Source organism: Nanorana parkeri, unplaced genomic scaffold, assembly GCF_000935625.1.
Source record: "Nanorana parkeri isolate BGI_ZX_2015 unplaced genomic scaffold, ASM93562v1 scaffold535, whole genome shotgun sequence".
NCBI lineage: Eukaryota > Metazoa > Chordata > Amphibia > Anura > Dicroglossidae > Nanorana > Nanorana parkeri.
The window spans coordinates 601,851-626,882 of NW_017306803.1; the positions used below are offsets into that span (position 1 = coordinate 601,851).

Below are 25,032 nucleotides of genomic sequence, written 5' to 3' on the forward strand. Positions count from 1 at the left end.
GCAGCTGGGCGGATCCAGACATAATTGTCGGGATCCGCTTCAGCTGCGGCATCTTAGTATACCGCAAGCAGCAGCTCGCGCTATACTGCGGCGTCTCAGTATACCGCAAGCTGCAGCTCGCGGTATACTGAGCCTAGGGTGACGGGAGGACACTAGTTTGTGTCCTCCCGTTACCTTAAGGAGAACTATGGGATGAAGCCTTAACCCCATAGTTCTCCTTTAAGTGGAGTTACTTTGTGGACTGTGGTTGAGTCCATCTAATAAAGCTATCAAGGTTGTTCACTGATTTTTATATTAGAAATAAATTAGCAGATAGATGCAGTAAATCCTTAGATGTGATGGAGCCTTAAAGGTGAGACCCAAAACAATGCTTATATAACAAAATATAAGTTCTCTTTTCATGGTTTCCTTTTGCTTCGACGGCCTTAAACTATTTCTGAGGTGACACAACAAACGCAAGTGTTACTGCATTATATTAGATGAAACCTCTCACTCAGGGTTCAATGTGGCCTTTGAGGAATATTTGGGGGAAGGTTAGACCATCTTTTACATTTTTATTACTGTCTCTGCCCACAGTGGGAGGTTCAACCCTCAATTTGTCATTGTGACCTCTGCACCAAGACAGAAAGTGAGGGAAAATCCCAAATGTTTAAGTTGTCACCAGAGCAAGACAGAATGGTAAAACACCCAATGTTCCAATGATAGCTTCCTGAGAAGAGAATCCTCCTTGGGGCATTTTCTCCCCAGAGGGATGAATATAGCAAAAAAATAACATGATGGCGGTTTAACCCTTTCCTACTCTATCAAAACCTTTAAAAAAAAGTTTTGGTACATACAGTTTAATTATATTTGATGGTGACTGTGAGTTTCCATCAGCTTCAAATACATGATTATACTGGGTTTATACTGTTTGTTCCCATATAACTTCCTTTTTGAATTTCTCACAGGTGTTTTTTAAGATTATCTATAAAAAAGCATTTTATAAATGTATTGTAATACTGCTATATCTTCATTTATGCTTGGGGTTTCCTTGAGCATTTTCTGGTTAAAACATCCTTATTGAGGTCACTTGATTACTTATGCTTATATAGTAGGTGTGACGCACACTAATTCACTAAAGCTTATTTACAGTATATTTGCCAGGACACCAGTCATGAACAGACAAGACACTACTTACTATGAGCCTGTGATGTACATGAACAGGCTTCAGCTTAAATACAGTGAACCAATACGTATGACTTGGTGTGAAGTATACTTTCCGGTGATTGACTGTAAGTCAGTGATGGCAAGCCTAAAATAAAAATGAGAATTTTGTTCTAATTTTTTTAAATCTAACTGCTCTTAGCAATTTTACATGGGCATCTCATATAGGGATACATTGTGCATACTAATATTATTAAAGGCAACTGTAAAATATCAGTAAAAGAAAAGAAAAATTGCACGCTGTGGTTGGGGTATCACAGTGCACATGAGCTGATAAGCTTGCTGTTGCCACCACCACCAGTGCGCATACACAGTTGCTGTTTGTGTACAGGTTTCCAGTAATAAATACCTCTGCATACGCTGCCTGTTTTACATGCCACCAACAGCAGGTTGCTTGGGTTTCATTTTTTTTACATGCCACTTTGCTTGGCGCATGGCCATTTCATTACTTAGCGATCTGGTCTCATTAGGCTATACTCCATTTATTTATTTCTATTATTTTATTTCAGGTATTTATATATATTGATACAGCACATCAGTAATTTTTAATAAGATTTTGACATGGTTATTCCTTCAATGTTTAATGTGCATGGCAATTTATCCTTGCTTTTGTTCATGACCTTTAGTAAATCAGGCCACTGGGTATTTAGAGAGGCTAATAAGAAAAGGAAAATTGTAAGATATTGTGGCAGTGTAAGCCAATGCCACGGTGGAGGATGGCGACCTTGGTACCCAGGACTCTCAGCCAAAGGGGCTGAGAGGGTCCAGAAGGTAAAGCATGTTATAAGGAAGAACCTGGCTTTTCAGGTTATTCCAGGTTTTCCTATTTGCAGCTGGGATCTGGAGCTCATTTTTGTTTCTTTGATATGACACACTAATGAGCCTTCAGATTCAATTGGTTTTCCTCTTGGAGCAAGGTTCATTTGGCTTTGCAAGTCTGATTGGTTGAAGGTTCCAATGAGGACTGTAATAGCCTGTGTTTACTTCTGAGTGGGATTTAGTTTGTATCCTTTGCATGTGTAATTTGTATTATTGATTTCCCTCTCTGTTTTTCTCACTGAAGCTGACAAGCATATAGGTAGAAGCTATACTTTACAAACGCTCTACTTTGCCTCTTCTAATGCTGTCCTTACACGGTTTCCTGCTTCAGGATCACAGAATCAGTTTTCTCCTGAGATGAAGAAACACAATGCTAGGAATCCTGCAAACACTAGTTCTGGGACCTGTGACCCTGTAGATGTTTGATTCTGGGACTAACAATCTATTGCAAGCTTTATATATGCCAACCTGTGATTTGTAACAAACATAGGAAATATATAAACATTTGTAAAATCATTTTTAAAGTGTTCACTGGTCAGCAATCACACTTTATATCACAGTTTATACAACCTTGTGGTAAGATATGACAATCTCACAAAGAATGCATCTAAAGTTCTGTGAAAATGTATTTGCCCTTTACAGCATTTTTCTTTAATTTGCAGTATTTTTTTTAACATAAATTTGGATCTAACCTTCTTCACTGGATCTAGAAACATATGACTGATACCCATGGGAGCAAAAAGTGACACGATAATAAAATATGCAGTCACAGGTGTAATTGCCCCGTCAATCAATCTAATTAAGGTGCAATTAGAATTTAGCTTTTGCACAATCAGGCCTGATTTGGCCCAGGCTTGTCCAATATAATTTTAAATGACTTAAAACAAGCAAGAGTCAAGGTAACACAGCAGACATCTATGACACTGTGCTATGCGCAAAGAAAAATTCGGAATACTTTAGACAGGGACAGATTTACGGTTAGGCATGGCATGCACACTGCCCTGCCAGTGCTTAATTGGAGTGCTATATCCCTCTCCTTTCCACCATTTCTTAAAGTTACATCCACAAGTCTCTCGTCTTCACTGCTGAGTATGATTTGTCTTGTAGGATGGGGCAGGTACAGTGTTGTGTTAATGTCTTACTTTTGCCATTGCTGTCAATCAAAAGCAGGTAGGAATAGGGAAGAGAAAAGAGAGGAGGAGGACAGGAAAAGGATTAGTAGTGTAGAATGGCAATGGCAAGTAAGGGTAATAAGAAGCAAGGGCCAATCTGTGCACAGTTCATAACAGATTGACTTATAATTTGAACTGGTCTTTAGCACCTTGTCACACTCTCCTCACTTCACAACAGTTGTTTGCTTACTGGATGTTAGACTGCAAGGAAAAGTGCAAAATAACATTAAATGAGACAAGTACATGAAAACAGCACAGAAAGCTGTAGATAGACATGTAACAATGTAAACTGCACTCAATAAAGTTCACGCTTTCAAATAAAATGAGTAATCTACTCAACTTTGGCTGCAGTTTTTGGCTACAATTTTTTTTTTTTTAAAGGCAATTTTTTGTTGTTTTATCTGTACAGGGGCTAGAGGTTTTACTTTGGTGCCCAGTAAACGATTGTACTTATTCTAATAAATATTTCCCTTCATTTCATGACCTGATACAGTATGATCTAAAGTGGAAAACTCGTATATGATGTATGAACATTTGATGGTTAAAATGTTCTAAATTCTGTTCCTACAAGCCTCTGACAGTAACAAACACAATCATTCTAAGTCAGAATCAAACCATTGGAAATTGCATGCATACTAAAAGGGAGAGAGCAGCCTTGAGCTCTCAACCATTTAAACCGATTGATGTTTAAATAACACCATACCCCGGATTTTGAGGCTCTTGGAGTGCTCTACAATAAATGTAATCATGCATGCAAGCAGCTCTATGTGCCTACTTTCAATATATCCTTTTGGCTTAGCTTTATCAAAGTGACCACATAGACATTTTAAAACATGTAACCATATTAGGGCCACCTTATGTTAATTACACAATTAAATACAAAATAAACACTGCTGCATTTAAAGTGATATTAAAGTCAAAAGGATTTTAAGCTGTTTCAAATGCTGATGAAATCACTTGCTCCTTGATGTTTAATAGTTTTAGTTTCCTGCAGAATCAGCTGCTCTCCTGAGCACTGGTCCTGACTTTCTGTTTTAGAGTGACTCCCTTCTCAAGCAGAGTGCTATGCCGTCACCCTTGTGTGTGCTAGTAAGTTGTGTGTCTCTCCACAAACATACAGACACAGCAAATCAAGCTAATCCCCCCCGGCTTCCTCTCCTCTCTCCTCCCTTCTCCAAGCCAGTAGACAAACAGCTGCTGGAGTCAGCACTGTCCTTTGTGATCTTGCACTGGACAGGAAGTTCAGGGAAGCTGAGCTGAGAGACTTTGAAGCAGCTGTTCAGCTCTGGAGTGTTTTTGACACGTTTTTGATGTGTTCCAGTTAAAAAAATAAAATTAAAAAAATAATTTATTTATTTTGGTTGCAGTGGGGCTTACAGTATGTTAGCTGCAGTGAATGCGTTCTCAGCTCGTTTTTGGCGCGTTTGTGCATTTCCGGACCGGACAAAATGTGACATGCAGTATTTTTTCTGTCCGGGATTTTGGGTGCATGAGCGCACGGATCTGGTCCGGACAAAATCCGGACGTCGTGTGAACAAGCCCTTAAACTTTGTGATATGCAGTCAAAGCAAAACCTCTCATAAAGAAACCATTTGAATCTTCATCTGCAGAAAAAGAAGACACCCATCTTACTCTACTATACATCTCATTACACATGGAATAGGTCCATATAAAACACATATTCCTGGAATGGATTTCATCAATAAGATTCATATTTGTAATCAAAAAGTTTTCATCAAAAAGACGGAAAATCTGACTGAAATTAGGGTTTGAGATCACATATAAATTAAAAAATGTGTGATGCAATAACTTCGGCTTGTATTTTAGGTATAAGCACTGGGATGCCACCACATCCAGGGCCGGATTTACTCTCTCTGCTGCCCCAAGGCCAGGTTCCTCAATGCGCCTCCCTGCCTGCTAAACTCCCCCCCATAATGGAGAATGGCAAACCTGCAGGCTACATACAAGGGATGTCGGCAACATCGCTGAGATCACTTGTACAAAACAAGCGGTGGCTTCCCCGCTTGCCGAAAGCAGGGTTAAATGTAGAAATCAACTACCCGCCCGGGGACCCGGAACTGCTTGTCCCGGGTGTCGGGAGATAGGAATTCTACACCCCTGCTGTCCCTCTAGTCCCTGCTGCCCCGAGGACGGGCCTTGATTGGCCTTGTGGGAAATCCGGCCATGATCACATAAACTTTGTATTTTAGGTATAAGCTTTATGATTCCATCACATCAAGTTGTATTTAAGGTATAAGCTCTAAGATTTCATCACAGCAACTTGTATTTTAGGTATAAACTCCTTAAAGTTATTTGTCTTGTCCCAAATGTATCATTATGCATAAAGGAAAGTAATAATCATTAAACCCATATTGTATTATATACTGCCAAAGCATTAATGAAGTTAATTATCCTTTACCTAACATTGTATCAGTACAGCCAGCAACATAATTAAGTCAATTATTTTTTACCTAATATGGCATTATAAGCTGCATCGCCTCTGATAGCAACATTAAAAAAGTGATATATAGGGGGGCGCATGCGCGCGGCGAGCTAGAACGGACGCGCTCTAGATCGGCTCCGTACCTGCCGGGACCCGAATAGCCTCTACAGCCTTCCAGACTGACGCAAAATTTTCCCACACCCGCCGGTCGGCACCCCCTAAACACCGCGGGTCTGCATCATGTCCCGCCCGGGAACCAAAACGAAGCAGAAGCCGCAAAACATTAAAGATGTTCTGGCCGGGACGGCCTCCAAGATGGCGCCTTCAGGCCTACGCGCCTCACCATTTACCCGGGCGGCCTCGCTGTCACGTGGAGAGGAGGAGGACGGAGACAGCCCAGCCAGCTCCCCGTCTCCTACCCGAGTCACCCCGGACCACAAAGAACTTCTAGCTCGGATCGACAAGATGCTGAATAAAGCCCTACAGACCACGTCCAAACAAATTACGGAGCGCCTGACAAAAGAGATCAGAGACCTGGGACACCGTACAGCGGATCTGGAGGCCCGTATGGACGACACAGCGGGGACACTCGACACCTATGCCAGAGACCTGGACTCCCTGAGGGATGAAAATCTGACACTCCACTACAAATTGGAAGACCTGGAGAACCGATCCCGCAGGTCAAACCTCCGTTTTCGGGGGATCCCTGAGACGGTGACGGATCTCTCCGCTACTGTCACGGCCCTCCTGCAGGAACTCTTGCCCTCCTACCCGCTGGAGCGGCTCGAGTTCGAACGGATTCACAGGGCCCTCACCAAGAAGCCAGTGTCGGGCCCACCCAGGGATGTAATAGCAAAGTTCCTGTACTTTCGCACCCGGGAGAGCGTCCTGCAAGCGACACGGAATAGCTCCCAGCTGAAGTTCCAGGGGTATGAATACCAGGTGTTCGCGGACCTAGCTCCGTCCACGATAGCTAAGAGGAGGGAGATGAGACCGGTCCTGAAAGCCCTGCAGAGCCGCAGTATACCGTACCGCTGGGGCTTCCCCTTCCGTCTCTCATTCGTCCACAACGGTCGCACTTATTCAGGCACAACGCTGGACGAGATGCAACACCACCTGAACATCCTGAGCCTCCCGGACCTATCGGCTGAACCGCCGAAGTCGATCTCCAACCCGTCAACCCTCCACTACGGCATCGGCCCCTGCACGGGGGAACCGCTCGCCATCTCGCCGGAGGCGCAACCAAGCTTCTGGATCGGATTCGGACCAGGCCGGGTGAGATATGTGCCGCCGTTGATAAAACCCTCTTATCACACTACCCAATCTCCAAGCCCTTCTCACGTCCTTTGGATCCCTTTCGGGTCTACAGGTTAACCACCTCAAATCTAAAGCACTTAACATTAACCTCCCCCCGAACCTCCTATTGACCATACAAGAATCCTTCCAATATCAGTGGGAAAGAGTGAAACTCAAGTATCTAGGCGTCTACCTTACTAACAACTACCACACTCTGTTTGAAGCTAATTATCCGCCTCTTCGTCGTAAACTCCAGGCACTGCTCTCCGTTTGGTCTTCCTACTCACTCTCTTGGCTGGGACGGGTAGCGGCCACTAAAATGTCTTATCTCCCGAAACTGCTTTACCTCTTTCGGGTGCTCCCGGTGGCGGTACCCCCCCACTATCTGAACATCTTTCAGGGGCAAATCCTTAAGTATATCTGGCAGGGTCGTAAGCCCAGGATCTCCAAGACGATCCTACACCTGTCCCGTGGGGAGGGAGGCCTAGGAGTTCCCAACATAACTAAATATTACCAGGCAGCCCAAATTTCACAGCTACCAAAGCTACATGCTCTCACAGAGACGCCCTTATGGGTGGCGCTGGAGGCGCTTGATTGCAGCCCCCTCCAAATACAGAATCTACTCTGGCTAACCCCGGCAGATAGAAAATCATTGACTAACCCTATCACCCTACACTCCCTCAGGGTTTGGGATGGGGTCAAATATTCTGGAGGATTGCTGTCACCTCATAGACCCCTTCTTTCCTTTCTATACAACCCCTCCTTTGTCCCGGGGATGGAGTCGGCTCCGGCCTATCGTCACTGGGCCACAGAAGGCATCACGCAGATCCATAACAGGCTTCAAAACATTCAAAGCCCTACAGGCTTCAAAACATTCCCCCAACTACACACGGCAGATCACCTACCGGCAGGCGAGATCTTCCGATACCTACAGGTGAAGCATTTCGTTACCAGCACGATACGCTTCCCGGTAGGGTGTCCTTTGTTGACCCAGTTTGAGAGGTGTTGCAGAGACGATCCCCACTCGCCGGGCCTGATCTCCCAGATATACGCAAACCTCCGCTCTGTTGGCGCCCCCTCGACCCATAAATATATGCACAGCTGGGCTGCTGACCTGGGGATGGAGAGGGATGGACTACCGTGGCAGCAGATATGGGAAACCACAGCCTCTTGCTCTCGCAATGCAGCGGCAGTGGAGGCTAACTACAAGGTCATGTACAGGTGGTACATGGTGCCAAGTCGTATGGCCCATGTGCAGCCTGGCAGCTCGCCAACTTGCTTCCGAGGATGCTCCGCGAGGGGAGATTTTCACATTTGGTGGAACTGCCCCATCGCACAAGGGCTGTGGGCCCAGGTGAACGCCATGCTTTCCACCCTCCTCAAGCGAAACATACAACTGACCCATGTATCTACCAGGAAGTGCGATATAACACTCTGACGCCCTATATCTCAATTGTATACTGTACCCACCACAACGTAATCAGAGACTTAGTGTCTGACTAATGATAACCATGTTGATTGTGTTTGGCAAGTATCCCAATATCTGACCTGGTGGAATATACAATGTATGCACTTTCTATGCTTTATAAGCCAATAAAAATCTATTGAAATAAAAATAAAATACAAAAAGTGCCCTCTAAAAGTCACACCAGGCCTCTTAGGTCTTTGGAGGCCTTCTATTGCAAAAAAAAAAATAGCATTTTCACTCACGATTGTTTTATTATGCCTTTGAAAGTACAAGACACATAATACGAAGGCAAGGAGAACAATAGTGCAATACAATCTAAACCAGAGCAAAGATGGGTTCAAAGCTTTGAACAGTTGTATGCCAAATACACACACTGTCTGTAGTACATTTTGTGGCAACTCTCCCTCACTTTCCACTCTATGCACGATCATTCTTGCACCTCTGCACACCACTTTTCATACTGATCTCTGACTTTCCATCTTCTGCATTCAGCACTACACACTTTCCAATTCCCTATGTTTTTATATGCTATCTTAACTAGAGCCCCCTAACTGCTGCCATGTCACCACTTTTGTGCTTCAGTCTCTCTTGTGTTTTCCATTCACCATTCTCCAAAATGTTGCCATTTCTGGGTGTTGCCTATGAACACTTGCCTGCTGTCCCCTGACTGCCATAGTTAGGACAGGCTCTCAACCTCTTATGAAATGCTTGAAGGAGCCTTGTGCATTCTATGTCCTGCCCCTTGCCATTGATGTGTGGTGGTTAGTGCACTGCTACCAGTATTTCTCATCTTATTTTCCTCCAGTTCTACAATCAGCTACCATTCTGCCTCCCCAAATGGTCCTTGATCAGCTACTTATTCATCTTCCCCACGCTGCCTCCTCTACTTCTAGCATCCCCAATCAGAATCCACTGTATATCTCTATGGTCAGTTTTGCCTCCTGATGAGATGCTTCTGCCCCTCCCTGGACTGGCTATAGCTACAATGAGGCAAACTTGACCAAATAATTAGTGTGCAGCTAACACTGTGTTTGCTTATGCTGTAATACATATTAACATGTTACATTGCGTTCCAAGGCCCAAAAATAATTCATCATAAATTAACCTGAACGGATTTGCTAGTTTATGTTATATTTGAAGTTCCAGGATTGTGCATTTGAGCCCACTGCAAATCCATAACATCTGTGTTTTTTAATTGAAGTGGAACACAATGGCCTTGAAAACAGTACAAAAAGCAATGATATGCAGATACACATAGCAACCAATATTTCAGCTTGTAGCAACAGAATGTAGTAATACCAATCAAATTTCTTTAATAGATGAGTCACTGAACTTTGCTCTTTGTGATATGAAATAGAAACCACATTTAAGAATTTTTTTAAGTTATTGGAGCAAGATCAAGTGGTTTGGGAAGACTAATAACATCTCTGAAAACTGATGTGATGGTTTATCATGTATTATTTACAATATACATGTGAGTGTATATTGCATCTACCTGTTTTTTTCAATTTGAGCTTTACAGACATTTGAATATTAGCTAACTCACCAGAATTACATTTAGTTTAACCATAGCTTACTGTTCAACACCTGATCTGCACAGATTTATGAGAATATCGTTATTTAAAGTTTAGTAGCTGTAGGTAAATACAGGTTGTATTGTGTTCTACAGGCACAGGTGATCAGGATTCTCCATAATGATTTGAAATTTTGGGGGGAAAAACGAGGCTATATTTTGGCAATATTTTTATAGGATACCAGTAAAATGGAGTTCATGCTAAAATGGAGTCCCTCCATGCTAGGTGACCAGGTCCCGCAGCTTCTTCGCTAAGGTGCTTCAGTGGTCCCAGTCACTCTGAAGTCATAAGGTACAATGCAGGGCCAATAGGGACTGCCCACAAGCTGGAGCATCAGTGAGCAGAGAAGAGCATCAACTAATGGGGGAGCGAGGGATAAGGTAATTAAAAGTCAATTTTATGGGTACTCTAGGCATAAATCTGCCTTTAACATTTGCAATACATAGGGAGTCCTACTGCAAGGGAGGAATTTTCAGCTCTAAGCACCTTACATTATGAAATGCGTTGAGTCGTCACCTGGAGATTGTATTCCTGTATTAATACAGATAAATATCTGTCAAAAGAAGACTTGCGCACATAGTATATCTGTGCATAGTTGTTACTATAGGCTAGCCTCCATTCACACCTCTGCAATGTGACATCATAGTGGTGCTGCAGGGTGCGTTGTGGCGAACTGTAGTAGGGCAGTCCATTTATTTGAATGGAATGCCTACTGTAGCTAAATCATAATGAAAGAAGTGCAAGCACATTTTAAAATCACATTGCACCACATCACATGGTAATGGCTGCTTAAATGTGGTCTGTTTGTAACAGAACTGCCTATAGGATTGTTAGCGAGGTAGAGTGCAGCAGAAAAGCAATGTGTAGTGCTAACTTGGAAAATAACCAATCAATGGTCATAATCCTACCTGGATGAAATAGCTGCCTGCTATTAATTAGTGATTGGTCTGCTTCTAAGTAGAGGGATGAGAATGGTAGTGGGGTCACCTCTGCAAAGCAGATGTTGCTATCTGCATTATGGTTCCAACCTGTGTACCACCTGAAGTCACACCCATTTGTTCCAAGACAGGTACTGTTGTGCCCCGTTCTGTTTCTGCAGGCTTAGTCCCAACTTTACTCATACTGTCTTTTTTTGCAACCCTACCCAAAATGCATATATACCACCGCCATTGCTGCAATAGGCTGACATGTTACAAGAAGGCCGTCACATTACAAAAGACTAAAGTGTTACAAAAGAGACTTATACATAGCACAAAAGACTGGCAGTTTTGAGAGAGAAACAAGAAGAAAAGAAACTATCATGTTAGGAACTGCTGCCATGTTACAAAAGACATTTAGACATTAGACATGCTGAGATATTATATTTCAATGTTAAGTGCTGCTCCTGGGATTGCCAAGAGAAACAATACTGTTTTGGCAAAAAAGAAACACTTTTTTAAACTTGAAGTGGAAGTTACTACAGCATCATAAAAATGCCCAAAACAGCACAAAATATTAACAGGAATCTGTTGCTCAGAAGAAGGTATGATCTCAGGTTCGGACTGAACCCAGTGATCAGTCTTTTTTTATCTATACATACAAAATTATAGTGCAAAATTATAATTGTGTGATTAATATGTCAAGTTATTAGTCACCATGAAAAATAGATAACCTACACAAAAAAATGTTGTTTGTACTTGTTTCTAGAAGTAAGCGAAAAATGAACAATCTTATCTGTCAGCAGTTCCCTCCCATGATCCTGTGTTTCCACTGAATGAAAGGAAATTGATCTACTGCAGAGGGAGAAACTCAAAGGAGCATTGGAAACCCCAGCGAGATTCACTTCCATAGCTGGAAGCTATACCTTTGAAGGGAATGTATAGTGTTTTGTACATATTTTTAAGGAAGAATCCATCATTTTACCTTTCTTCAATCGTTTTCCTATGCAACCATGTGATTGCAAAGCCCCGGCTCTCCTGCGTGATGTGCACACCTGACAACGTGGCTGAATTTTTATAGAGCCGTGACATTACCCACCAGCGTCTGTTATCAGAATGGGAGTGAATTCCCTCCTACCCGCTGCACATTCACACAAAGGAGCCAGGCTATGTAAGTAAAAAATGGGAATTTAAATGACAATTTATGCTAAATAGCATGCAGTGCAATGAGGAACAGTTGGGAACAGCATTTAAAACATGTTGTTTTGAGACGTATTGCTGCCATCAATTTCAAAATTACCCTATTTTTTTCTAAAAATTGTTTAAACATTTGATATGTTTTCTGTTTTCTATTGTGAATAAAATCTGGGTTTATGAGATTTGCAAATCATTGCATTCTGTTTTTATGTAGATTTTACACTGCGTTCAATCGTTTTTGGAATCGGGGGTTATTGTTTCAATCAAATGTATGGTTTTTTTTTTAGTTTATACATTTGAAACTCCTGTTTTTATATTGTGATAAAAGCAGAACTCTAACAGGGTTATTCACAAAAGGGTGAAGAGTTTGGAGAAGGCAGGAGAAGTGAACAATCTAGGACAACATAGCTAAACTGGAAAGTGAGCTGAATTGGAGAATTTTTCCAAATCAGCTATTTAGGCCTAGATTGTTCACTGCTCCTGCCTTCTCCAAACGCTTAACCCTTTTGTGAATAACCCTGTTGGTTGTTCATAAAACTCACATGCCACTCCCACATAATTTGTTTGTAAGGGCCTTTTGGGGAAAATTGATTCCATAGGTTCTTTATCTTCTTCTCCAGTGGCAGGGTAGGCACTCACTTTATGAAGTGTGAGCTCTGTTCAGTACAGTAGTACTTTGAGCAGAGACCAGTGTGATGATGTGCACATCCAGGGGGTGTGCTCATAACAGCTTGGGCTCAGAAGAAGCTAAATGCATGATGCTATCCATTATTCAACCCAGAAGACTGGAAATATTTAGTGAAAGGCAGGGCTTGCCACAGAAACAGCGTCTTATTGAAGGAAAGGATAACCGTAAAAGCGTTTCACTGCTGGCCTTTGGATTTTTCATTTTAAAAAAAGTACTATATTTAAATAATCTTGGACTTACAAGTAAACATTTATTACGTGGCAAAGGATTCCTTGAGGTCTATAGGATGGCTAAAGAGACAGTATGTCAGAAGCTCACGCCTCAAGATGTTGCCTGACAGGAATACACAAACTTAGCCATCCACTAAGGCAGGAGTTTCTGCTCTTACTCATTCACTCATGGGTGCAAATTGTAGTTTGCAATTTTAAGTTCTGTAAATAACAAGGTTTTTTTTCATCAAACCTACTAAGGGGAACCTCGGGCTAAGAGCTGCATCTGCTAGCTAAAAAAGTGAATACAAACTATTAATGTTTTGTATCAAACTGACAATATTTTATATTTAACTGACTAGAAAAAGGAGAATATTTTTTTCCATGGCTATCAATAGATAGACAAAACAAGTTTTAAAGGAGAACTATGAGGTGAGTGCTTTTCACTCACCTCATAGACCTAGCCGACCTGTGACAATGAGACTGTCACAGGTCGGCTCAGTAGATCGGGAGGTGAGCGAACAAATGTCGGTGTTCGCTCACTTCTCGATCCTGTCACGGCTCTCTGCCGTGACAGGGGAGGGGCTGGATTCCCCCCTCCTTGCTCCGATCCGCCAGCGCTGGCGGAATGGCCGGGGGAGGGGGCGGGTACAGCTGGCTCTGCCTCTAGATAGGCAGAGCCAGGTGTCACTCACGCAGCTGGGCGGATATCGCCATAGATGTCGGGATCCGCTCCGGCGTCTCAGTATACCGCGAGCTGTAGCTCGCGTTATACTGAGCTTAGGGTGACGGGAGCACAGTAGTTTGTGTCCTCCCGTTACCCTAAGGAGAACTATGGGGAAAAGCCCTGACCCCATAGTTCTCCTTTAATCCAAGTCATATTCCCTTTAAAAAAAACAAAACTCCACATTGTAATCTTTCTTTTGATTACGGCACACACAAGTAAGTGTTTTGAAGGCTACATTTAAGTCCAAAATGATGTGGGACATTGTGCTCAGGGATTTTGCCCCGTTGCCAGGTGAAAACACTTACAGAGGTAAACAACAGGGGTTTATCAAAGCAGTTAGCAACTATGTAGATAATGAAAGCAGCCAAGTCATTCAAAGCATGTGGGCTCCTTGATGAATGCCTTTCACCAGGAGTCGGTTGCTTGATAAGAGGCCTAGAAGATTTGCAGGGATCAATAATAATGTTTGTGAAGTCATTATAATTACAGGAATAACTGTTTACTATACAGGTGAAACTCGAATAATTAGAATATCGTGCAAAGTTCATTTATTTCACTAATGCAACTTAAAAGGTGAAACTAATATATGAGATAGACTCATTACATGCAAAGCAAGATAATTCAAGCCGTGATTTGTCATAATTGTGATGATTATGGCTTACAGCTCATGAAAACCCCAAGAACCCCAAATCCACAACCTCAAAAAAGTAGATTATTACATGCAATCAATAAAACAAGGATTGTACATAGAACAATATCGGACCTCTGAAAAGTACAAGCATGCATATGTACTCAGTACTTGGTTTGGGCCCCTTTTGCAGCACTTACTGCAATTACTTTTGCACGATATTCTAATTATTCGAGTTTCACCTGTATATGCAGCTGTTTGAAGAGCCTGGATCTCTATCACACTGTGTGATGCAGCTGCTTGAGGAAGAGCAGACATGCAGCTAAGTCACTCATTAATCAGTGTGACAGTTGTGACATCTGGAAGGAAGCCAAATCATTGTACGCCTCCTCTCCTGAACTTTGCTATAAACTCTTTATAAATGTTCCCGTTGTCATGCTACTATACAGACAGTCCATCTACTTCCTCATCTTGTGGAACGGGTAATAAATGGGTTAATGTGTAATGCCAGCCATAACATTTTAGGTAATCTTCCCCAACAAGGACACAGAAATCAATAAACTCCAGACAGATGTTCTGAGCTTTTACCACTTTGTAAAACAACAAAAAAGTTTAGGTGGAGTTCTACTTTTAACTATATTTTTTTTATTTCTATTATTGTGAAAAATTATATTTTTTTATATTCTCTGCAATACCTGCACATTTCCCATATTTTTTCCTGCCTCACAGAAATCTAACTACCGGTAGTGAGTTTACAACTCTGCACTAAAATCCCAAGCAAGGTTGCCAGCCCCGGCTGACTTCTCCCCTGCTGGAGTACAGAACTTCTCCCCCTTTCTTCATGTCCATAATATAAGAGGGATGTGTTCTGTGGTCCAGCTAGGGTGTAACCAGCCAGGGCTGACAATGCTGATGTACTCCAGATGTAATGAATATGTTTTTTATTATTATTTTGTCCAGACACAGTAAGAGACTGTTCACACCAGACACAGTGTGTTCTGGCCGGAACTGGATCACATTGCGGCCGGCTCACTATGCTGTGGGGCCAGAGGTTGCATGGCGGTCCATTGAAGTGAATGGCACCGTAGCCACGCTCTCTGGCCGCACGGGAATACGTGGCACATCAATGCAAGCACTATTTTTTCTGCCCGGACCGGAACGCAGGCATTAATGTGCCATGCGTTCTCGTGCGGCTGATCGTGGCTATGGTACCATTCACTTCAATGGACCGCCCCACAACAAAGTGAGCCAGGCGCAATGCGATCCAGTGCATTCCGGAGAGAATCGGGCCAGAACGCACTGTGTGTGGTGTGAACGGACCCCTAGAGTTTCCCTCTTTCCTACAGCTCGCGGTATACTGAGACACTGAAGCGGATCCCGACAATTATGTCTGGATCCGCCCAGCTGCATGTGTGACAGCTGGCTCTGCCTATCTAGAGGCAGAGCCAGCTGTACCCGCCCCCTCCCCCGTCCGTTCCGCCAGTCAGCGCTGGAGGATCGAAGCAGGGAGGGGGGAATCCAGCCCCTCCCCTGTGACGGCAGAGAGCCGTGACAGGATCGAAAAGTGAGCGAACGCCGGTTTGTGTTCACTCACTTCCCGATCTATTGAGCCGACCTGTGACAGTCTCATTGTCACAGGTCGGTTAGAACTATGAGGCTGAGTGAAAACCTCATAGTTCTCCTTTAATAGCAACTTTCACCCCATAACAGGAAGTACCTAAACAACGACCTTAATGGCACAGTCACTAAGGGGTCTATTCACTAAGCTGCCGAGGGCAGCCAAGTGAATGACCGATCTGAAGTGAAGTGAGCCGAACACTGTTCGGCTATTCACTTCAGGCTGGTACGGCTGATTTCAGTCGTACATCGGCTGAAATCAGCCGTACATCGCCTTGCTTCGTGTGGCTTCGGGTCGGCCGAACATGCTCAGCAGAAGGAGTTTCGACTCAGCCGATCCAACATCTGGATCGGCTAACCTAAGTATTAAACAGCTCCTGACATTAAATTAACATATTAAGGTTTATATGAGATTCCAGTGAGTTTAGATCTATCTTAACAGTTGGCACTTATGACCGATCTGAGTTAATTTTAGCATGTGTATTTCGTGTGGTATGCAACATGTTTTGCCATGAAATCAAAACTCTAGAACTGTGAGGAAGATTTACATTTTGTTTCTTTTTTCCTAAGGATTAAAATTAGGTTGCCCAATGGCTACATAATATGATTCACATACAACTAATTTTTCTTTGCTCCTGCAGTATACCGACTCTTGATGCAGGTGCTGAAGCTCCGATCATTCAGTTATAATTTACAAACTGGGCTGCCTAGAGCTATGAACGAGAACCCTCAGGCTAATTTGACCTCCAGTGTCTTTACAACATCAAATGCCTTTGTCTATTACAACAACTATATCATGGTAATTATATGCACTACTAATGCAGGGACAGAGCAGGGAAAGCACCTATTGCTCTATGCTTCAGATTTGTTCAGCAATGGCACACAGAGGAGGAAAACTAATTACAAACAGGAACAAACATCCAGATTTCATACTGTACATATGAAATCCTTAAAGGAGAACTATGGGGTCAGTGTTTTTCCCCATAGTTCTCCTTAGGGTAACGGGAGGACACAAACTAGCGTCCTCCCGTTACCCTAAGCTCAGTATACTGAGACGCCGGAGCGGATCCCGACATCGACGTCGAGATCCGCCCAGCTGCGTGAGTGACAGCTGGCTCTGCCTATCTAGAGGCAGAGCCAGCTGTACCCACCCCCTCCCCGTCCGTTCCGCCAGTCAGCGCTGGCAGATCGGAGCGGGGAGAGGGGAATCCAGCCCCTCCCCCTGTCACGGCAGAGAGCCGTGACAGGATCGAGAGGTGAGCGAACCCGGTATGTGTTCGCTCACCTCCCGATCTACTGAGCCGACCTGTGACAGTCTCATTGTCACAGGTCGTCTAGAACTATGAGGTGAGTGGAAATCACTCATCTCATAGTTCTCCTTTAAAATCAGACATTCTCTTTTCTCCCTGTTTCCCCATACTGCTGCTGGAAGTGAAAAAAATAATAATTCCAGGTATGGGGGAGCATGTGACTCATTCCCCTTCTTCCTACATGACAGTGCTGGTGCTTGGTGATTGGCTGCTCAGGTACTCAGTACTACCACAAGGGAGCGAAAGAGAATTCTCAGCCCTAGGTAAGTTCCAAGTTGCTCCTGGTGGAGGAATATAATGGCTGGCATGTATAGAAAAGATATAAGGTATATGCAACTGGTGGGGCTGACATAAAATTGAAACAGTATGCGCAGCTATACTAATCATCCCTCACCAGTTGTTCACAAACCACATGAGGTTCCTTTTTAATTAGCTCACAGCAGCCTTTTAGTTGAACCCATTTTGCATTATACATGTTATGTATGCATTGTGTGAACATGTCCAAAAGCTTACAAAGCTTAGGGATCTGTGGTCATCCAACAAAAAAGTTTAACAGACAACAGACAGACATCATTGAGAACCATTATGGCTCAAGATAATGTATGGGTGCCATTATAAAATATGGATGTAACATGAAACATATTTAAAAAGGTATACTTAGCCTTTAAACTAATATTACAATATAAAATGGCTATAATATAAGACATTACCACGTCACAGCCCTAACATGTTTGAAACATAACATACATTTTTTTAATTAAAACGGCCAATCTTTAACTATTTGCAATACATTGGAATTAATGTATTGAATCTGATAAATGCTTATTGAAGTGCTGAATTTATCCTTCATGTGAAAGGTAGAGCACTGTATTTCATTTTGGTGGGTGGGAGGGAGAGAGAGAGAGAAATAGAATTACAAATAACATCAACTCATCTACAATTTCCATATGCTGGGGATGTATATTTATAAATGCATTTCCCAGAGATGTACCGATGCACTGGGAAAGCCCCACAATTACCGCCATTATACATTTCTATTCAAATGTAAACATTCAAGCACTAAGTCTGTTTGTTTCACACAGTTCAGACACAATAAGCCAATGCAAAGCTGCGAATACCAAAATATAGCCAAAGCTATAAAGATTGCAGGGAATTCACATGTTCATTCATATTGATAATGAAATCTGTTTCCTTCACCATCTAGTGCATTCAGTCATGGACATATTTTACTGATCCTTAAATAATAGATTAAAGTGTATTCTATAGCAGGTTAAACACATGTATAAATATCAACTCAGATGAAAAGTCTGAGGGGACTGATGACTACATTTTAGAAATTCAGTTGAACTCCATCAAAGGAGAGGCAACAACAGCAGTCATCTCTCATATAGGGATTGTGATGGACACCCTACTTAGACCATCTTACTATGCCTTCAGTTATCAGTCACTATCTATAAAGACCCCTGTAACACATGGATGTCACTAGCTACTAAATAGACTAGTGCAGGTATAATAGAGTAAGGACCAGTAGCACACTTCAGAAGTCTTCTGCACAAAGGGTGCTCACACCAAATATTGATCTGGATTTCTCTTACCCTATATACCTTGTCCTTCCTCAGTGGCACTTAAGGAAGTGTGTGGTTATGTAGACTGTAATTTGTGGGCTGGTTGGTCTTCAGGCTCATGCCAGCTTCTTTATAGGTGCAGGTCAAAAAAACTGCAGTTATCAGCTTTGCTCTGCAGGAGGTGAGGAAGTCTATGGTGGTGCTTGACAATATACTGTATATATATTTTGTGGTAAATCTCAAGGTGCTGGTGCATAACAGAGGACAGCACCCTGTTCAACTGTACAGATAACGCTGTCATTTGCTATTCCTTTTGCCCAAAGACTATTTTCTCAATACAAATGAATTAAATGGAATTCCAATTCTGCATTAGTGGTAAATACAGCAGAGGAATTCCTTTTCCACTGTCTTCTTTACTGTGGGACCCATTGGGGGAGAAAAAAAACATAGCTGGACTAATGGCCGGTCAGAAGAGTACATTCTGGGAGTTTGTTTGCACCCATAAGTGTGCGCACAGGGTGTGCCTGAGAATCCCTAATCACTCTGAGTGCAACACAGAAACCGCAACAGTGGGCACCTTTTTTTTTAGTCACTGAGCCAGTGGAGAGATCACAAAAATCTCTCTGTGACTGGCCCAGTCACAGAGCACAGCAGCACTTGCCACTTACATTCTTTACATAACACCGCAGTCCTCGGTGCCTGGAAAGCTGCAAGGGAGCGTGGCTGCAGCTTCCCAGGCTTCCAATCCAATCAGAAAGCCAATCGGGTGGTCACATGACCACCTGCCAGGCTGCCTGCTTCATTAATGCAGTCCTGCTGGAAGAGGTGGGGACAGTTGAAGACATGGGAATCGGGGATGCCTCAGGTCTGTGTATGTATGTATGAGATATATAAATATATATACATGCATGTGTGTTTGTACTTTTATGTGCACAACCTAATGCAATAGGGGAATTAGGGAAAAAGGGGTTGATTTACTACAGGCAAATATGATGTTTACTTTGCAATTGAATTTCCCCTACGCTTAGTGAATAAGGTGAAGCTCTGCTGACTACCAGCATCCAATTTCGTGCAAGCAAAAATATTGTGGTTTTTTTTTTTATTATTTTCTTTGAATGTGATTGGGTATTCTTTGCAAAGTGAATTTTCACCACATTCACTAAGCTAAGGTGGAAATTCTCTTGCAAAGTGAATAGCCTATTTTTCTAGATGTAGTAAATCGACTCTATAGCCTCCAAATACCAGTGTAAATCACAAGTTTTTATATGATGCAAATATAATATAAAAGACTTGGCTTAATAACTGCAACAAGCTATTATATCACACTGCCTGAGTAGCATCTGTAGAATTAGGAAGCCAGTTACCAAACTAGAGTACAGACACTTTTATAGACAATGGCAGGAAAAATAAAAAAAGGAATAAAAAAGGTGCAAGTGTTCATTTTTCAGCTGCCCCGCTACTGTCAGGGATGCCACAAGGTAAACCGAGACTTTTATCTCAGCACTGCCATCTTTAAGTGGAATGAGATGAAGGCTCACCACACACACACACACCCTACAATCTGATTGTACAATCTCCTTTATATATAGCAACATGTGTAGTTGCAGGGCCTAACTGACTGGATTGGATAGAGATTGATAGGAACGTTAAGATAAATCCTCATGTTACATAGTTTTGATAAATCAGACTGTAACGTGTATGCTCAGCTTACAATTGAATTAGGTAAAGTATCACTGGAATGGAATTGCTGACTTCCAGTCACTCTGGGTTTCTGCACACTGGCCTTTTGAATTGATATCCATAGGTCCCGATATTCATAAACTCGCATGCATGGGGCAAGACCAGTGCAGTACAATCAAACGGATTGTACTGATCTAAAAATAGCTAAGCTGAAATTGACACAGCCCAGTAAAGAAGCACTGCGGGATGGAATTAGAGGTAAATAACAATGCAGAACAGCTAAAAGGTTATTGGATTATCTCAGTATACCTGACAGGTGTTTGCAGAGTGAAATAACCCACAAACAGCAATCTGTAAAAAGGATTAAAAAATACCTGTCATGGTGTACATGCAGGGGCATCCCAAGGCCGGGTGTCACCCGCATGCTGGGTCATCTTGTTGACGCCTGCCGTATTGGTGATGGACAGGGGCAGAGAGAGGAGGGGATGTTCACCCGGCGGGATGAGATATGCTGCTGGGTCCCCTCCTCTCTCCTGACACTATCGGGCTCTCAGTCCATGACCGACTGCCTGGGTTTTCATAGGGAGTGACACCAAAATGACTGTCAGTCATTTTGGTGTCACACCTCCAATGGGCCGCACCCCCCTTGTGACGCCGCTGTGTACATGTACCCCAGAAATAAAACACCACCACATACTTAGATCTGTACATTATACCATTTCTTAGCAGTGTTGAAAGCTGACCCTCCCTCACTCACTTTTTGTATCGGGCTGTCACCAGACTGGGCAGACTTTATCATACCTGGGAACTTTTAGAAAAGGTAATTCCTAAGACTGTGGGCAGGGTGATGGGTGGGGGGTGATACAATAAGAGAATCCATTGTGGTGTGTCCACATTGTGCTTTTAAAAAGTGGGAGGGGCTTAAACAATAGCTCTAGAGTTTACAGAATGGTGGATAGCTGGGATGAAGGTGAATTGTGTGTACACCATTCCGGTGACACCGACAGTGCCTGTAGGTGGGAGTCAGGTGCATTGTCAGTGAAATGGCATATAGGTGAGAGCATCTCTAGGAAGGTGTGTGCACCTACCTCCCACCGATCCGCCATTCCAGTCACAATGACAGTGCACCTGGCAGCCACCTCCAGGCACTGTGTCACTGAAATTTGCACTTGGATCTCATGTACCTGCCATTCCAGTGACAATGACAGTAGGTGGCAGCCAGGTGCACTCTCAGTGTCACTGAAATGGTGGATAGGTGAAAGCCAGGTGCACACACCATTTCATGGATATTGACAGTGTTTGTAGGTGGCAGCCAGGTGCACACATCCTTCCAGAGACAATGACAGTGCACCTGTCTACCACCTATAGGCACTGTCATTGTCACTGGAATGTTGATTAGGTGGGAGCCAGGTGCAGAAAGCTTTCCAGAAACACTGGCTGCCACTTACAAGCACAGTCAGTGTCCATGAAGTGGTGTGTGCGCTCACCTATCCTCCATTCTAGTGGCACTGACAGTGATTGTAGGTGGCAGCCAGGTGCTCCATCAGTGTATTTGGAAAGGTGTCTGCCACCTATTTACCATTCCAGTGACAATGATGATGCTTGTAGGTGGCAGCCAGGTGCATACACCGTTACAGAGACATTGACAAGCACTGTCAGTGTCACTGGAACGGTGGATAGGTGACAGCCAGGTGCACACACTATTTTACTGACTGCATACGCAAATACATACATACAAACAAACAATTACCCCTCTGGTGGCATGGCTGGTATCTGGGAAATCCTGGTGGGCACCTCCTCATTCTCCACTTCCCTCCCGCTCCTTCTGCATGTCTGCCCAGTGCTTCTCTTTCCACCCGCTGCTCCTCCAGCTCCTGCCCACTTCTACTCCTCCTTCCTCTCACTGCTCCTCCTCTTCCTGCCCCCTGTTCTAGCCCAGTGCTCCTCCTCCTCCCACCATAGAAATTAGAGCTAGGTCCACACCTAGGCGACTGAGTGGTTTTCGCACGTTTTCATTTGCCCGACTGAGCTTTGAAAACCGCACAGCAGGTTTTCAATGAGTAGAGGTGTCTATGGAACCCACACCAAGCAACAACCACCCAAAAATAGCTCCTGCACCTTTTTCGCGCAACAGGCGATTTCGTCCGCGCGACAAACCGCAAAGGTGTGAACTGGCTCCATTGACTTCAATGCGCATCTGTGTTTTGCGCGATATCGCGCGACTCAATCCCTGCAATATATCGCCTAGGTGTGACCCTTGCCTAAAGCACCGCATGCGTGACTCACACACTGCTTTTGTTTACATCTCTGGGATGAATTACATTAATAACAACCTGACAACTGGATCAAAAAATTCTGGTATTCCAGGGTCATTCTGGCAAATTCCCACCTTATTGGTCTACAGGAAGGTGTGAGAGGGGCAGGCCATCTCTCAGCACTGCTAGAACGTGTTAGAATTTCCATATCAGAGACCTTCTGTATTCAGGGTCTGTGGGGGTCATGAAAGATAAACAGATAAAAGATAAAAATACAATTGTTATTCTATGTGTGTCTGTAAATGTATGTATGTATGTATGTATGTATGTATGTATATTTACCTAACCCAATCCACAAAATGAAAATAAATTATAAAATAAGTAATGCATTTTGAGATGTTTTGATAGTATGATTATCTAACAAAACACATAAATCCTAATCCATACACTCAAAGATACATTTATTACCTGTTTAACCTAACTGCTTAAAGAATCTCAACGTTTCAAGGGCACTACACAAACCCAAGATAGTCACTGTCATACTGTCATGTTGATGCAAATATACACATACAAGTGATCACCTCAAATACTGGCAAATCCATGCTCAAAAATGCAATAACAAAGGGATAATAACACCACACAATCCCGCACAGTAACAAGCAATGCAATTCATTAACAACATAACACAAACTCCAAAAATACACATATTACAGTCCAGCCCAAGCACTGCACAAGTCTCCTACCCAAGCTGTTGCAGATATAATGGATGACTTTTCCTACAACATGGCACTGTCATAGTTAAAAAATGTGTATTTATGAATGCTGAATGTATATCACAAATTCAGCTTGCATGTTCATTTTCATATTTGAGTGTAGCTATAACACAAAGTGTAAGCACATCAAATTTGAATACAATAGAGGTATAAAGGTTACCACATCCAAACAAGCCATACACACTACACAAAAATGTCACAATACTTCTAGGCAGAAAACATGAAGGGATTATAAACTGTTTTTAGTGTACCACCTGTAAAAATAGTCTAAAAATAGGATCACACGCAACCATTTCCAAAAGAATTGAGATTCCTGTAACAAACAGCAAGTCTAAGCAAGCATCCTCTAGGTTCATACACACAATAAACACTTTACAAATTCACTCTCAGGAAGAAAAACAAAACAAAACAAAACTATACACACATAATCCAAAACAGCCACCCCCCAATCATCAGCCATCCTCCTTGCACCCATTCATAGAAATATAGTGAGCCACCTAAGCGCTGGCGTAACATAACGCAAATGAGAAAAATGAAAATACAGACTGGATGTTTAATATAAATATTGTGCTGGATTATCAATAATCCAAAACAACGCAGCATTTTAAAAAAACAACTGAGCTAAAAGGAATGGCGAATGAAATAAACACCCCCCAAAACAGACAAAGCAGCACTGTCATACCCCCAAGCTACACAAATTCCAGCACAAGCAGCACCCCCTCCTGGCATTTGTATGGCTGCCATTGTGTTTAGGATTTGGTCATGTTCTGTAGGCTGACAATGGGGAAGGGGGGAGCATGGATTTACAATGGCTGGGAATAAAAAATGATTACCACCACAGTGTTTCGTCCAGGAAAGACACTCAATATGAAGGAGCAGTGATCCGGGGTGTGATACATTGTAACCCAGGAGAGGACCAGCTGGGATTACCTTAGCAACCACCGAATCCGCTTCTCCTCCTCCTCCTTCAGCTGCTTCCTATGCTTCCTCTTCTTTCCCTGTCACAGGCTGCGGGGAACCCGGTGCATGATCCTGACAACACCTGGGGTGCAGCCCCAATACCTGCTCAGTCTAAAGAGGGAGGTGGGAAGGCAGCCAGAGGGTCCCCCGGAGACAGGTCCATCCCTGTGCGTGCAGAAGAGTGGCTGAGGATGGATGGGAATAAACAGGACAAGCTGCTTCCCACCTCCTCCTCCTCCTGCTCCGAGGATGTTGCAGTAGCCTGAGCGCTCTCTGATGGAGCTTTGTGGTATGGTGCTACATGAAACGCAGCATCCTCCTCATCCCCTCGGATGTGCGCACGGTGAGCAGGGACTGGTGGCCACTAGATGGCGCTGTGCACGTTCCATCTGTACTCACTGGTCACAGTAAAATCAATAGCTGGTGGTCAGTGCAGTCTGCTCTGCACTAGTTTCTTCATACCAGAAACCGAAAGGAGAACTGAAGATGGTATGATTCAATAATAAATATGCCGAGACATAAACATAAAAG

The 25,032-nt window shown here is 43.2% G+C and overlaps 1 protein-coding gene across 2 annotated transcripts in view; it reads right to left on the reverse strand.

Moving 5' to 3' along the window:
- The window catches only part of LOC108791224 (regulator of G-protein signaling 6), a 267,130-nt gene extending 242,304 nt beyond the window's left edge, over positions 1 to 24,826 (reverse strand). For both annotated transcript variants that reach the window (XM_018561640.1, XM_018561639.1), the window contains exon 1: positions 24,375 to 24,826. The gene's annotated coding sequence lies outside the window, so the exon portion shown is untranslated. The remainder of the gene's footprint in view (positions 1 to 24,374) is intronic.
- Between the last annotated feature and the right edge of the window lie 206 nt (positions 24,827 to 25,032).